At 41.2% G+C, this 12,777-nt stretch overlaps 1 long non-coding RNA gene across 1 annotated transcript; it reads right to left on the minus strand.

The window, feature by feature from the left end:
* Positions 1–268: 268 nt before the first annotated feature.
* On the minus strand, positions 269–2,655 carry LOC148363634 (uncharacterized). The gene is made up of 3 exons (XR_015850612.1): positions 2,548–2,655; positions 1,966–2,029; positions 269–1,078 (listed from the first exon to the last, which is right to left on the minus strand). It is a non-coding gene; the product is annotated as an uncharacterized LOC148363634 (long non-coding RNA).
* Positions 2,656–12,777: the final 10,122 nt, after the last annotated feature.

Here is a 12,777-nt window from a genome sequence, read left to right on the forward strand (position 1 = left end):
CCGGTCCAAATTGTCCCTAGGTTTGACTGAGCGAGTGAGTTGTCTGTCCCCGTGTGCCCTGCGATTGGCTGGCAACCAGTCCAGGGTGTCCCCTGCCCACTGCCCGATGATTGCTGGGATGGGCTCCAGCACCCCTGTGACCCTACTGAGGATAAGCGGTGCAGCTGATGAGATGAGAGATGAGATGTATTTGCAACTGTATATTTTTGTAATGTATTTATTTGTATTTATTTGAGACACTCTTTCTGCACGAGCAAATTAAAAAAGAGGGGCGGATCAAACGCGGGCTGATGGGAAAGTGGGGACCGGTAAAGGTGAGTTTTTGTGGACACGGCGGACAATATTGGATATATATTTTTCCCACCCTTACCTTTGGAAATATACACTTTTTTCCTTGGATTACTATCAACAGGCACCCAGAATCTGCAGGTCTGCAACAAATTTTAAGTACCTATATCATTTTACATTCATTTTGGCGGCTGTGATTTTTAGACTGTGTGCTTCAATGAAGGACATTCGCAATGATCGCAACAAGGCTTTAGGGCTAGGACCTTAGCTTAGCCTTTTGGCTGAGAGTATGTGTCCCGGCTCCTAGGCTTTGTAGCGTATAATGAACTGACCGATAACGGATAATGGATAATGAATAACGAAGATAGAACAATAACCCTTAAAAACCCCCCACATTTAGATTTAGTCGCGGGACTTGAAACTTGGCTTGGATCAATTTCGTGTTTTTTTTATGTGGGTGCATGCGGCTTATATACGGGTGCGGCTTGTGTATGGACAAAATCGGTTTTCCCCTTAAAGTGTGATGGGTGCGGCTTATAATCAGGTGCGCTCTATAGTCCGGAATTTACGGTAACTAAGTGAATTCCATCCAATTAGCTGAATTATTGTCGCTCTAGGCTTCCTCGAGCCTCCTTTTTCGATTGTCCCTCTCATTCTCCGATCTGATCTCCGATCTCTCGTCTTCCATCTTCTGTCTTCCGTCTTTTAACAAGACGGGGCGTCGGCCACACCCCATGGGGCGGATCAGGTGCCAACTTCATCACCTCCTCTCCAAAAGGCGCCGCCACGTCTAAAAAAACTCACAACAAGAAAGCTTATCAGAAAACTTCTCCAAACAATGTCTCCTTTCCCACGTCACAGGCTCCTCCGGCGTCAGCCCTTGTCCCAGCTCTTGCCGTTTTCTGCAAACATCATTCTTGTTTAGGCTACAATGACTTCGCCCCACAGCTCAGCCAGTGAATATCTTTTGTATTTAAATGTAATTTGTATTTTTTTTTAAAAAACCCTTATAGTCCAAAATATATCAAATATAAAATCCTTCAAACCTCATTTAACAATTCAGGTTCATTGTTGAGACACTTTACGGTGAAAATCAACAGAAAAACTGTAAGCTTTCGGAAATGCCAGCCAAGCACACAGAGCACTTTGATTTGGTGAGCGGTGGGTGTGGGCGGAGCTATGCACACAGCACACTCTTTTCTGCCCAGCGCTATCTGCACCGAAGGTGAATACATAAGTATTCTCTTTTGCAGTATTTTACGGCATTTTTACAAAAGAACTGTGCTTGCATCTTAGTTTGAAACCATTTTTTATCATAAACAATGGTCAAAATGAGCCTCAACGATTCTAAGTAATTCCAGGAGGGAAACAAGTTTAAAGTGGTATATTTGTTGACATGGGATGCGGGCTCTGGCATTATTCTTATTTCACAACTTTTATCAAATAATGTAATGTCACACAGTGATAAAAATCGTGCTGAAAATATATGGTCTGTCTCTCTCTCTCTCTCTCTCTCTCTCTCTCTGTCTCTCTCTCTTTCTCTCTCTCTCTCACTCTCTCTCTCTCTCTCTCTCTCTCTCTCTCTCTCAAAAAAAAAATAATCAAAATATTTAGCTTTTATGGGTCTTAAGGTCAAAAAGGTTCTCGTTCACTAGTCTACTTAGACGACATACTAACCTCCTCTTTCAACCTCAAAATCCAAGAACATGTCCTCCAACGTCTTTTAGCCAAGTGATTGTTCCTGAAAGGGAAAAAGTATGAGTTCCACGCCGAGACTATTTATTTCCTCAGTTTCATCATTTCTAAAGATCACCTAAAACAGGGATGTCAAACTCAATTGCACAAGGGGCCAAAATTCAAAACACAGTTAAGGTCGCAGGCCAACCAGGATAAACATTTATTGAACACACTTAAACTGAATGTTTTTAGAACATAAATGTGAATAAAAACAGACAAGAATATATATTAAATTTAAACCTTAAATCACTTATACAGTATTTATTATTTTGCTGTAAATAAAAATATCTTGTTAAATTATACAACTTAGAACTTAACTTAAACAACTTAAAATTAAAATAACATTCAAATTCCTTTGCTCCCATGTCAATGTATGTATTAAAAAAAACTCAAATATCCCAAAAGATTTTGCTCTCCTTAATATATCTCCTGTCAAAAGTAGAAATATGAAAATGCTACACAAATTATTTTGTAAAAACGTCACAACATTCTGAGAACAGGGAGCCTAAGCACATTGCTTACCTTTGGCGTAGACGGAGTAGGGCAAGAGATGGTAGTTTGGGCCGGGAGTTCGACACATGTGACCTAAAAAGTCTCTGGTTGGAACCGACTACCCGCAAGCAGGTCCACAATTCTTCCGCTTCGCTTTTACCGAGGCTTGATCTGTAACATCAGAACTTGCTTGTTACACAACACCCTGTTCGGGACAAGTTCTGTGATTGTATTTCTATTGTGGGAGGCAAAATCTTGTGTATTTTAAGCACCATGGATATACGCACATGTACAATTCTTTTAGTTGATCCGTGACTCACTAGTAGGGGTGGGCGGCTGATTCCATTCTATTGATATTATTGTCCTGGGATCGCTCCTCCACCAATTTCCTCAAAGCACTGCCTTTCAATGTAGATGGCGCAGCCCTTCTTTTTCTCACACAGCACTCTTGGCCACCCTAAGTTTACAATGGCTGAATGTGTAAATGACAGGCTCACTTTTGCACCTCTCCCTACCTGGCTTGCTGCTGCATCCTGCCTGCCAGGCAGAATAGAGCGACGGATATATGCATGCACCCTTACCAGAAGCTAGAAATAACAGAAGCAAACAGAAAACACAGCTCAGTGTACGTTTTTTTCAGCTACAGAAAAGGACAATGTTAGGTTTAATTTTTGTGGTTAAGTGGTCCGCTACTGTGGCAACATCATAATGTACATAAAACCGCGGAAAAAAAGAGCTCATCCTACAAAGAGCAACGAGCTGCAATCATAAATGTTAACCCGTTACAGAATAAAATCATGCAAATCCGTTGTCACTGTGGCAACACTTTATTTGCATTAATGACATTATTTTTAAAATATTGTGCAAAGGAAAGTATCTTAGATCTCTACTTGACTCTGTTATTGTCACGGACCCATTCGCGTAGACATACTCACAATTTATTGGGGGAGGATGAGGAGGATGCGCCAGAATCCATCGCTATTCGGCTGGGACTGACTGGGCGCCATGGCAACCGCGCCCGACGTGACAGTTATACAGTATTTGTATTTTCGTTACATTGCTGCTTTTTTGGTTTGATTTTCTTGGCTTTTCTTCTGAAACATTTGTTATAGAAATACAGTATTTCTATTTTTTTCCCCACTGTTGAAATTTGCAATGTCGTTACTTAATAAAAAAATGAAACATTTTTAGTGCCTAGAATCCCTTTGCTATGTTTAGCATATGTTTAAACTGACTTAAGGGGGAAGGGTTCAGTTATTCAATGATCATGACAGTTTCAAGTGAAAAGTATCGGTATTGAATTTGTATCAATCGATACTAACTTGTCTTTATTTGGATCCCATCGGTAGCAAAATACCCAGTATCATACTCACTATTTGAATGTTGAATTGAAATACTATCGTTTACAGTGGCGGGCCATGCTTTTCATGCATAGCCTTTAGTGAAATGTAATCCAGGAACGAAGCGGCTCTATGAGTGGAAGTGAATGACAGGAGCCGGCTCCCTGACAATCAAGAGCCGGCCGGTTCCCTTCGGGACGCATTTTTTCCTCTTGTAACATGCATCTTTTTGTAGAATTCTGTGTTGTTGACCTTAAATTAGTTGAGCATATAAAGGTTAAAAGTTTGTGTTCGCCCTTTTTTTTTTTGCACATCCGTAAATCTCATCTCATCTCATCAGCTGCACCACTTATCCTCAGTAGGGTCGCAGGGGTGCTGGAGCCCATCCCAGCAATCATCAGGCAGTGGGCAGGGGACACGCTGAACTGGTTGCCAGCCAATCGCGGGGCACACAGGGACAGACAACTCACTCGCTCATACACACCTAGGGACAATTTGGACCGGTCAATTCACCTGAAATGCATGTCTTTGGAATGTGGGAGGAAACCGGAGAGCCCGGAGGAAACCCACACAAGCACGGGGAGAACATACAAACTCCGCACAGTAAGGCCGGGAGCTGGATTTGAACCCACGCAGGAGGTTCCCACGAACTCAGAACTGGGCCACATATCCGTAAATATTTTAGATTATGTTTCCTGTGTTCATCCGGGGTGATATGTTTTACATAAAAAATGTAGTTTATTCTGGTATTTCCATCTTTATTTGTTGTTGCACTAAAACGGCAATATTTCTAATCAATATTTTGTTGAATGTTTTTCAGAGATTCTGAGTTGCTTGACATTAAAGTTGCTCCATATAAAAAAGTTCAAAGTTTAAATGAGTTAAAAGTTCACTGTATATTAACGCCATTATATTTTAGTGCAATAACAGATTTTACACTTTAGTGCATTAACGCCCCCCAGCTGATGCTTCCCGAGTCCTTCTAGAAGGCCTTCATTTTGACACTGATTGGCTCAACCAACAACTTTTTAGAAGGCTGATGTTACAGGACACGGCCTTCGGGATTTTTGTGAAGGCCTCCGGGTAGATTTCTGAGCCTGGCAACAACTAATGACTGAAATATGATTGGTCAAATGCTGAAATATGAAAGTACACATCTGGAAGCAGCACAACCAGAAGGGAAGGTAATGAAAGGAAGCTGAGAGACAATTTGAAATTATTTAATAAGTATTCATGGAAAACACATAATTTCATCACATGATAGAGATATTTTTAGGCCAACAGAGAAGGCCTTGATGGCCCTGATGTGGGCCCACTGGTAGTTTATCTTGGGTACAAGGCAGAGTTTCAAATTACAGGTAATTTAGCCCTTACTGAAAAATACTAAATCCTGTAATAGAGATGTGGAAGTAAAAAGAAGAGTATATAATATTGTGGTCATGGTTGCCATGGCGCCCAATTGGCCGCGCCGTCAAACGAACTTCTGCCCCACAAGACGTGGGTTCTTACTTCTGTTTTCCCGTTGATATTTCCAGTTCACGTTTATTTTTGTCCTGTTTAATTTTGGGTTCCGGTTTTGTTTCCGTCGGTTTTGTCCTGTTGTTATTTTCTCTCGTTTTTGTTCCCGTTTGGTTTCTCCTGTTTATTTTCGATATCCTAATGCGTTATCTTTCTTGTCTGTCCCGTCCTGTCCGGTATCAACTCGGGCAATTGGAATCAATCTCGTTGGTCTCTGGCTTCCTGTCTTTCTACACCAGACCGGCTGCCTAACGTGCATGACTCCCCATTTCCCGTAAAATAAAGGCTTGTGTGAGAACGTCACGTGATTGGGTCCTGATCCAATTCCGGTTCTTGACAATTGTGCAATCCTTTTCTCCCTGACCACTTAACAAGGATGCTTTTTTTCTTTTGGTGTTTGTTTTTAAATAGATTAAAAAGTGTTTTGATACACTCACAATTAAAGCTAAATCATTTTGTAGGTCCCCGATTCAAGCACTAAATTGTAGTATTTTTGTAACATTACTGTGGTTATAGTTCTGTAGTATTTTTGCTGTATTTCTGTAGGATTTTTGTAATATTACCATGGTAATATTTTTTTGTGTTTTTTTTGTATTTCTGTCGTGTTTTGTAATATCACTGTGATATTATTTTTTTAGAATTTCTGCAGTAGCATTTTGAATTGTTACTGTATCTGTATTTTTGTAGTATTTCTGTTGTATTTTTGTACAATTCCTAAGTTGATATTTTGGTTGTATTTCTATAGTAGCATTTTTTCAGTACATTTGTATTTGTATTTATGTAGAATTTCTGTCATAGTATGTATTTGTATTTTTTGTTATAACATTACCCTTGTAGTATTTTTTTTTCCTTTCAAAATCAAGGCAAAATAATATGACCCAATTTCTAAGCACTTAATTTAATATTTGGATTTGCAGTACTTGTGGTATTTTCTGTAGTAGTATTTTTTGACGTAGACACTCAGAGGAACAATGGAAACAACATTTTTTTTTGCGTAATAATATATTTATTATGATATGTATTGAAATATTTTTATGCTTTTTGTTAGGGCAGGCCGGATCTAAAAGCCTGCCGGGCTGCATGTGGCCCACGGGCCGTAGATTGTTCATTCCTGTTCTACACGCAGTAAAATCCTTATCTAGCAATGAGGGAATTGGAAAGGAGTGAAAGAGCCCTAGCCTTGGATTGAGCCTCCGGCTTGGAACGGGAGGGGTTGGGGGAGTAGTGTGTTATTGAGCCCTTTTTCAGGAAAGAGCGGAAAAGAAAACGGCGGCTTGTAAACAATATGGGAGCTTTGTTCTCAAGTGTTAAAATCGGCCTCTGACCAAAAAACCCCCAAAACATGTTACGAGTGGTTCGCATTGAAGGTGAGTATATTACACCTGTTAGCTAGTCAGCTGCTCCTGTCTTTCATTTTGCTAAACTAAGCAAAATCTATGCAACATTTAGGACAGCCAAAAATCAAAGACAAACTAGAATGGCCTTACGCCATTAAAGTAACACCCGTGTTAAGACACAAAATTATTTTTGGGGTGAGAATTCCCTTTTTTTGGCAAGGTCATTCAATTTTAGAGCGAATCTACTTGGTCACTTGTAAAATGTTGTGACCCTGGTCAGACCTGTTCCAGTCCGAGAGAGAAGAATGTCTTTCAGTAGAAATCTGCTGAGTCAGCAACACCAAAAATGCCAAGTCAGCTTTTGTCGTCAGTTTTCACATCTGCGGTAACCTACCCAACTGCCTGTAAAAGATGGTGTTAATATTCGGTGTTGTTCCGGCCTGGGAGGGAAATGTCTTTCTGGAAAAACACGCTGAGTCAGCAAAACCATAAGTGCTGAGGTGACTTTATGGGGGTATTTTTTCACATATAGGTCAACCACCTTTTAGCTGTCTGCAAGACATTGTTTTGAAATTAAATGTTCTTCTGGCCTGGAAGAGAGAAATGTCTTTCTGGAAAAACGGCACAGTTGTCACAATTAAAAGTGCTTAGTCAGTTTTTTGGGAGCATTTTCACCTGGTTGCCCGTAAAATTTTGGGATCCTGGACAAACTTGTGGCGCGGGAGAGTAGAAAATCTTTCTAGGAAAAACCCAAAATACTAAGTCAGCTTTTTTTAGGTAGTTTTCACATCTACAGTAACCTTCCTGACTGCCCATAAAAGATGGTGTCGATATTCAATCTCGTTGGGAGAGTAGAATGTTTTTTGGGTGGAAAACATCCTGATTCAACAAAACCAAAAGCGCTGAGCCAGCTTTTTGGGTGGATTTTTCACATTTATTCTCAGTGTATTCATTTTCAATTTTCCAATGTTTTAATTAGGGCTCGATGCCAACGCGAATACAGCTCGTGACAGGGTCTGTAATGTAAGCTGTTCAAGCAAAACTAGTTGCTAACGCTGAACTAGTCTCAGCTAGCGACCCCTCACGCAATGACAATACAGATGCTAAAGCTAACAGCTAAAGACTAAAGCAACATATGTTCCCTTCACTTAAAATAAATGTTTTTGCTCTGTCGGTTCATTTTCAAATTTCTATTTTTAATTGAGAAGATTGATAATAGAAGCTGTCTCGATGACGCTATTCAAGCCCCATCAGTAATGTACAGTATAGTTTAGCAAAACTAGGCTAAATTCACTTCTGAGAAAAGAGTAATGGCCAGTTTGTATCATTACCTCAACTAAAATATTTTTAAACATTCAATTCAATAAAGCTTCAAATATGCAATGATTTATGCTGTCATCTCATCTCATTAGCTACACCGCTTATCCTCAGTAGGGTCGCGGGGGTGCTGGAGCCCATCCCAGCAATCATTGGGCAGTGGGCAGGGGACACCCTGAACTGGTTGCCAGCCAATCGCAGGGCACACGGGGACAGACAACTCACTCGCTCATTCACACCTAAGGACAATTTGGACCGGCCAATTCACCTGAAATGCATGTTTTTGGAATGTGGGAGGAAACCACATAATTTCATCACATGATAGAGATATTTTTAGCACGGGGAGAACATACAAACTCCGCACAGGAAGACTGGAGCTGGATTTGAACCCACGCAGGAGGTTCCCAAGACATGAACTGTGCCGCACATGCGCTAACCACTGCGCCGCTGTGCTGCCTGATTTATGCTGTATGATACAATAATGTACAGGGAGTGCAGAATTATTAGGCAAGTTGTATTTTTGAGGATTAATTTTATTATTGAACAACAACCATGTTCTTAATGAACCCAAAAGTCTCATTAATATCAAAGCTGAATATTTTGGAAGTTGGAGTGGGGCTTTTTTAGTTTTAGCTATTTTAGGAGGATATCTGTGTGTGCAGGTGACTATTACTGTGCATAATTATTAGGCAACTTAACAAAAAACAAATGTATACCCATTTCAATTATTTATTTTCATCAGGGAAACCAATATAACAGCTCAACATTCACAAATATACATTTCTGACATTCAAAAACAAAACAAAAACAAATCAGTGACCAATATAGCCACCTTTCTTTGCAAGGACACTCAAAAGCCTGCCATCCATGGATTCTGTTAGTGCTTTGATCTGTTCACGATCAACATTGCGTGCAGCAGCGACCACAGCTTCCCAGACACTGTTCAGAGAGGTGTACTGTTTTCCCTCCTTGTAAATCTCACATTTGATGAGGGACCACAGGTTCTCTATGGGGTTCAGATTAGGTGAACATGGAGGCCATGTCATTAGTTTTTCTTCTTTTAGACCCTTTCTTGCCAGCCACGCTGTGGAGTACTTGGATGCGTGTGATGGAGCGTTGTCCTGCATGAAAATCAAGTTTTTCTTGAAGGATGCGGACTTCTTCCTGTACCACTGCTTGAAGAAGGTGTCTTCTAGAAACTAGCAGTAGGACTGGGAGTTGAGCTTGAGTCCATCCTCAACCCGAAAAGGCCCCACAAGCTCATACCCATACCAGTACCCCACCTCCACCTTGCTGGCGTCTGAGGCGGACTGGAGCTCTCTGCCCTTTACCGATCCAGCCACGGGCCCATCCATCTGGCCCATCAAGACTCACTCTCATTTCATCAGTCCATAAAACCTTAGAAAAATCCGTCTTGAGATTTTTCTTGGCCCAGTCTTGACGTTTCAGCTTGTGTGTCTTGTTCAGTGGTGGTCGTTTTTCAGCCTTTCTTACCTTGGCCATGTCTCTGAGTATTGCACATCTTGTGCTTTTGGGCACTCCAGTGATGTTGCAGCTCTGAAATATGGCAAAACTGGTGGCAAGTGGCATCTTGGCAGTTGTACGCTTGACTTTTCTCAGTTAACGGGCAGTTATTTTGCGCCTTGGTTTTTCTACACGCTTCTTGCAACCCTGTTGACTATTTTGAATGTAACGCTTGATTGTTCGATGATCACGCTTCAGAAGCTTGGCAATTTTAAGAGTGCTGCATCCCTCTGCAAGATATCTCACTATTTTTGACTTTTCAGAGCCTGTCAAGTCCCTCTTCTGACCCATTTTGCCAAAGGAAAGGAAGTTGCCTAATAATTATGCACACCTGATATAGGGTGTTGATGTCATTAGACCACACCCCTTCTCATTACAGAGATGCACATCACCTGATATGCTTAATTGGTAGTAGGCTTTCGAGCCTATACAGCTTGGAGTAAGACAACATGCATAAAGAGGATGATGTGGTCAAAATACTCATTTGCCTAATAATTCTGCACTCCCTGTAGATCATCTAAGGGGCTGTAGAAAACCTTCTCACGTGCCACATCTGGCCCGCAGGTCTTGAGTTTGACACATGTGCTTTAAAAGGAGATTGTGTAGAATTTGACCACTAGGTGTCACAGTATTGTATAGTGTTATTTTCGATTGTTCTCGATTGTTCTCAGCTCAGGGATGCTGCTGGAAATGTGAATTTCCCTTCGGGGATGAACAAAGTATCTATCTATCTATTTATCTATCTATTGCGTAGTGCAACCGAAAATGAGAGGTAAAAAGCACAAGGAATATTTCAAACTACGGAGCCTTAAAGTGACCAACGAGCAGAATTTACTGTTATAGAGTGCAGAATTTTGGTCGTCTTATTTCTAAAATGATCTTTGCAATACATCATGGCCTAAAAAAGAAAACATCTTGGATACTACCTAAAAATAGAGTAGGAGATCTTCAAGTTGTTTGAAGCCCATATACAAAATGGATATGGAGTGTCTCAGCCAATGTTCCCTCTAATCTTTCACGGGCCTGAGCGTTCACACAAAGTCGGTGAGCACTGCTTGAAACAACAGTAAGCAACAGCAATCCCAAGTGTGGCAAATAAATCAATATCAAACATGTCCAAAACTTGACATCAAGTTACATTTTGCTGAGTTTCCGGCAGTGCAAAATTATTTTTCACTTTTGAATGAATTGACTAATGTATTATTGCAAAGGTTGTACGGCCTACAAACGTCATCTGTTTTTACAATTCTTTCACAAGATTTCCATTTCTTTTTTTTCCTGGTTTCTTTTGTCGCATAATGCTAACATGTTGGGGGGCTTATTTAGTCGGTTGCACGATACAGAACTGTATTTAATCACATTTTTAGTGGAAGTACAATTTTGGCAACAAGATTGACTTGATATGATTGGAAATTATTTGACTGCCACATAAACGTTTTCTTCTTTTTCACCGTTTTTTTTTTTTTTTTTTTTTTTTTTTAATTCCTTTTAAAAAAAATATTTTTAAAATATTTTTTTCTAGCTGTTACTTTTTCTTCTCTATTTACTTTTTTCCTTTATTTGCTTCTTTCTTTTCTTTTTATTTGGCTTTTTTCCCTGAAATTTTCCTGCCCTTTTTTTCTCTTTTTTTCTCTCAGCTTTTCACTACTTTTTCATTTTGGTATTTTTTCTTTTTTGTTCTATTCCCCCCTTCCTTTAAGTCATTTTGTGCATAGTTTTACATAATATTTGGTCATATTGGGATTAAAGAAGCAAAAACAACCTGAAGAGCCGTTTGGGATCCGAAAGAGCTGGCTCATTTCAGTGAGCCGAGCCGAAGAAGCCGGCTCTCGAAAATCTTTACTGACTACTTAACTTTGTTCTACTTTGACATTAACTTCAAAATACTGCATTCATAACACAGCGTCAGAGGAACCCATGTATTTTTACCTTCATGCACCGTAACTTTGACTTAATTTGTTTCCTTATTAGCAATTTTGATCCCTCATTTTTGTGAGCTGGCTAGATTTTCTTGTGCGCGGAAAAGCTCTGGGTAGTGCGCAATTGCGCACACAGGCAGCTTAGAGGGAACATTGGTCGACTTCTATGTGAGTATATACTGTGATTTGTAACTAGATAGCAGAGGTGGGTACTCCGTTACATTTACCTGAGTACGTTTTGGGACAGCAGCACGGAGGCGCAGTGGTTAGCGCGTGTGCGGCACAATCCTAAGGTCTTGGGAACCTCCTGTGTGGGTTCAAATCCAGCTACCGGACTTCCTGTGCGGAGTTTGTATGTTCTCCCTGTGCCGGTTTCCTCCCACATTCCAAAGACATGCATTTCAGATGGATTGGCCGGTCCAAATTGTCCCTAGGTGTGAATGGGCGAGCGAGTTGTCTGTCCCTGCGATTGGTTGGCAACCAGTTCAGGGTGTCCCCTGCCCGATGCCCGATGATTGCTGGGATGGGCTCCAGCACCCCCGAGACCCTACTGAAGATAAGCGGTGCAGCTAATGAGATGAGAGATGAGATGAGAAGTTTTGGGATATTTTGTACTTCTGGGACTGTTTTTAAATTACGAAACTTTTATCTGAGTAGATTTGTGAAGAAGAAACGGTGCTTTTACTCTACTATATTAGGCTACATTGACCTCGTTACTAAATGACTTAAATCCCTTCCACGCAAATAAGAGAATTTCCTTGAGTCCTTTGCATGTCTTTTTTTTCCCGGTGAGAGCCACTGTGCGGCCCAAACCCGCCCCCTTCTGAAGGGGTAGCGTCATATAATAAGCAGATGGCTGTTTTAAAATAAAATTCATTAATGAACTTGAGGCGGTATAATACAACATAGTAGTCACACCATTCTCCACAGGTTGTGCTGCATCCAACTTGGTCATTTTGTCAATAGGCTAAGAGGGCACTTCAGGACCAGCCTGGACCCAGTACCTGCCCTGACGGCCGCCTGTTCGTGCCGAAGGGCCTCCGATCTGAGGTCCTCCAATGGGGGCATGACTACCGCCTGGCCTGCTACCCGGGGGCAGCCCGCACTAGACGTACCGTCTAAGCCGTGTGACGCCTTCTCCGGTCCAGGCGGAGGGGACAGGGTCTACAATTATGGTGGAATGTGAGGGTGACGGTCCAGAGGAGAGGCCCTGGATTCCCACCAGGAAGCTTTTGGACCGTACCCGTCTGCTCAGCCACCTCCTGGTCCAGCTCCTGCCACGCCTCCGTCTGCTGATGCTGAGCC

Source organism: Urocampus carinirostris, chromosome 6, assembly GCF_059441175.1.
Source record: "Urocampus carinirostris isolate Australia breed hairy pipefish chromosome 6, RoL_Ucar_1.0, whole genome shotgun sequence".
In the NCBI taxonomy this organism is placed as follows: domain Eukaryota; kingdom Metazoa; phylum Chordata; class Actinopteri; order Syngnathiformes; family Syngnathidae; genus Urocampus; species Urocampus carinirostris.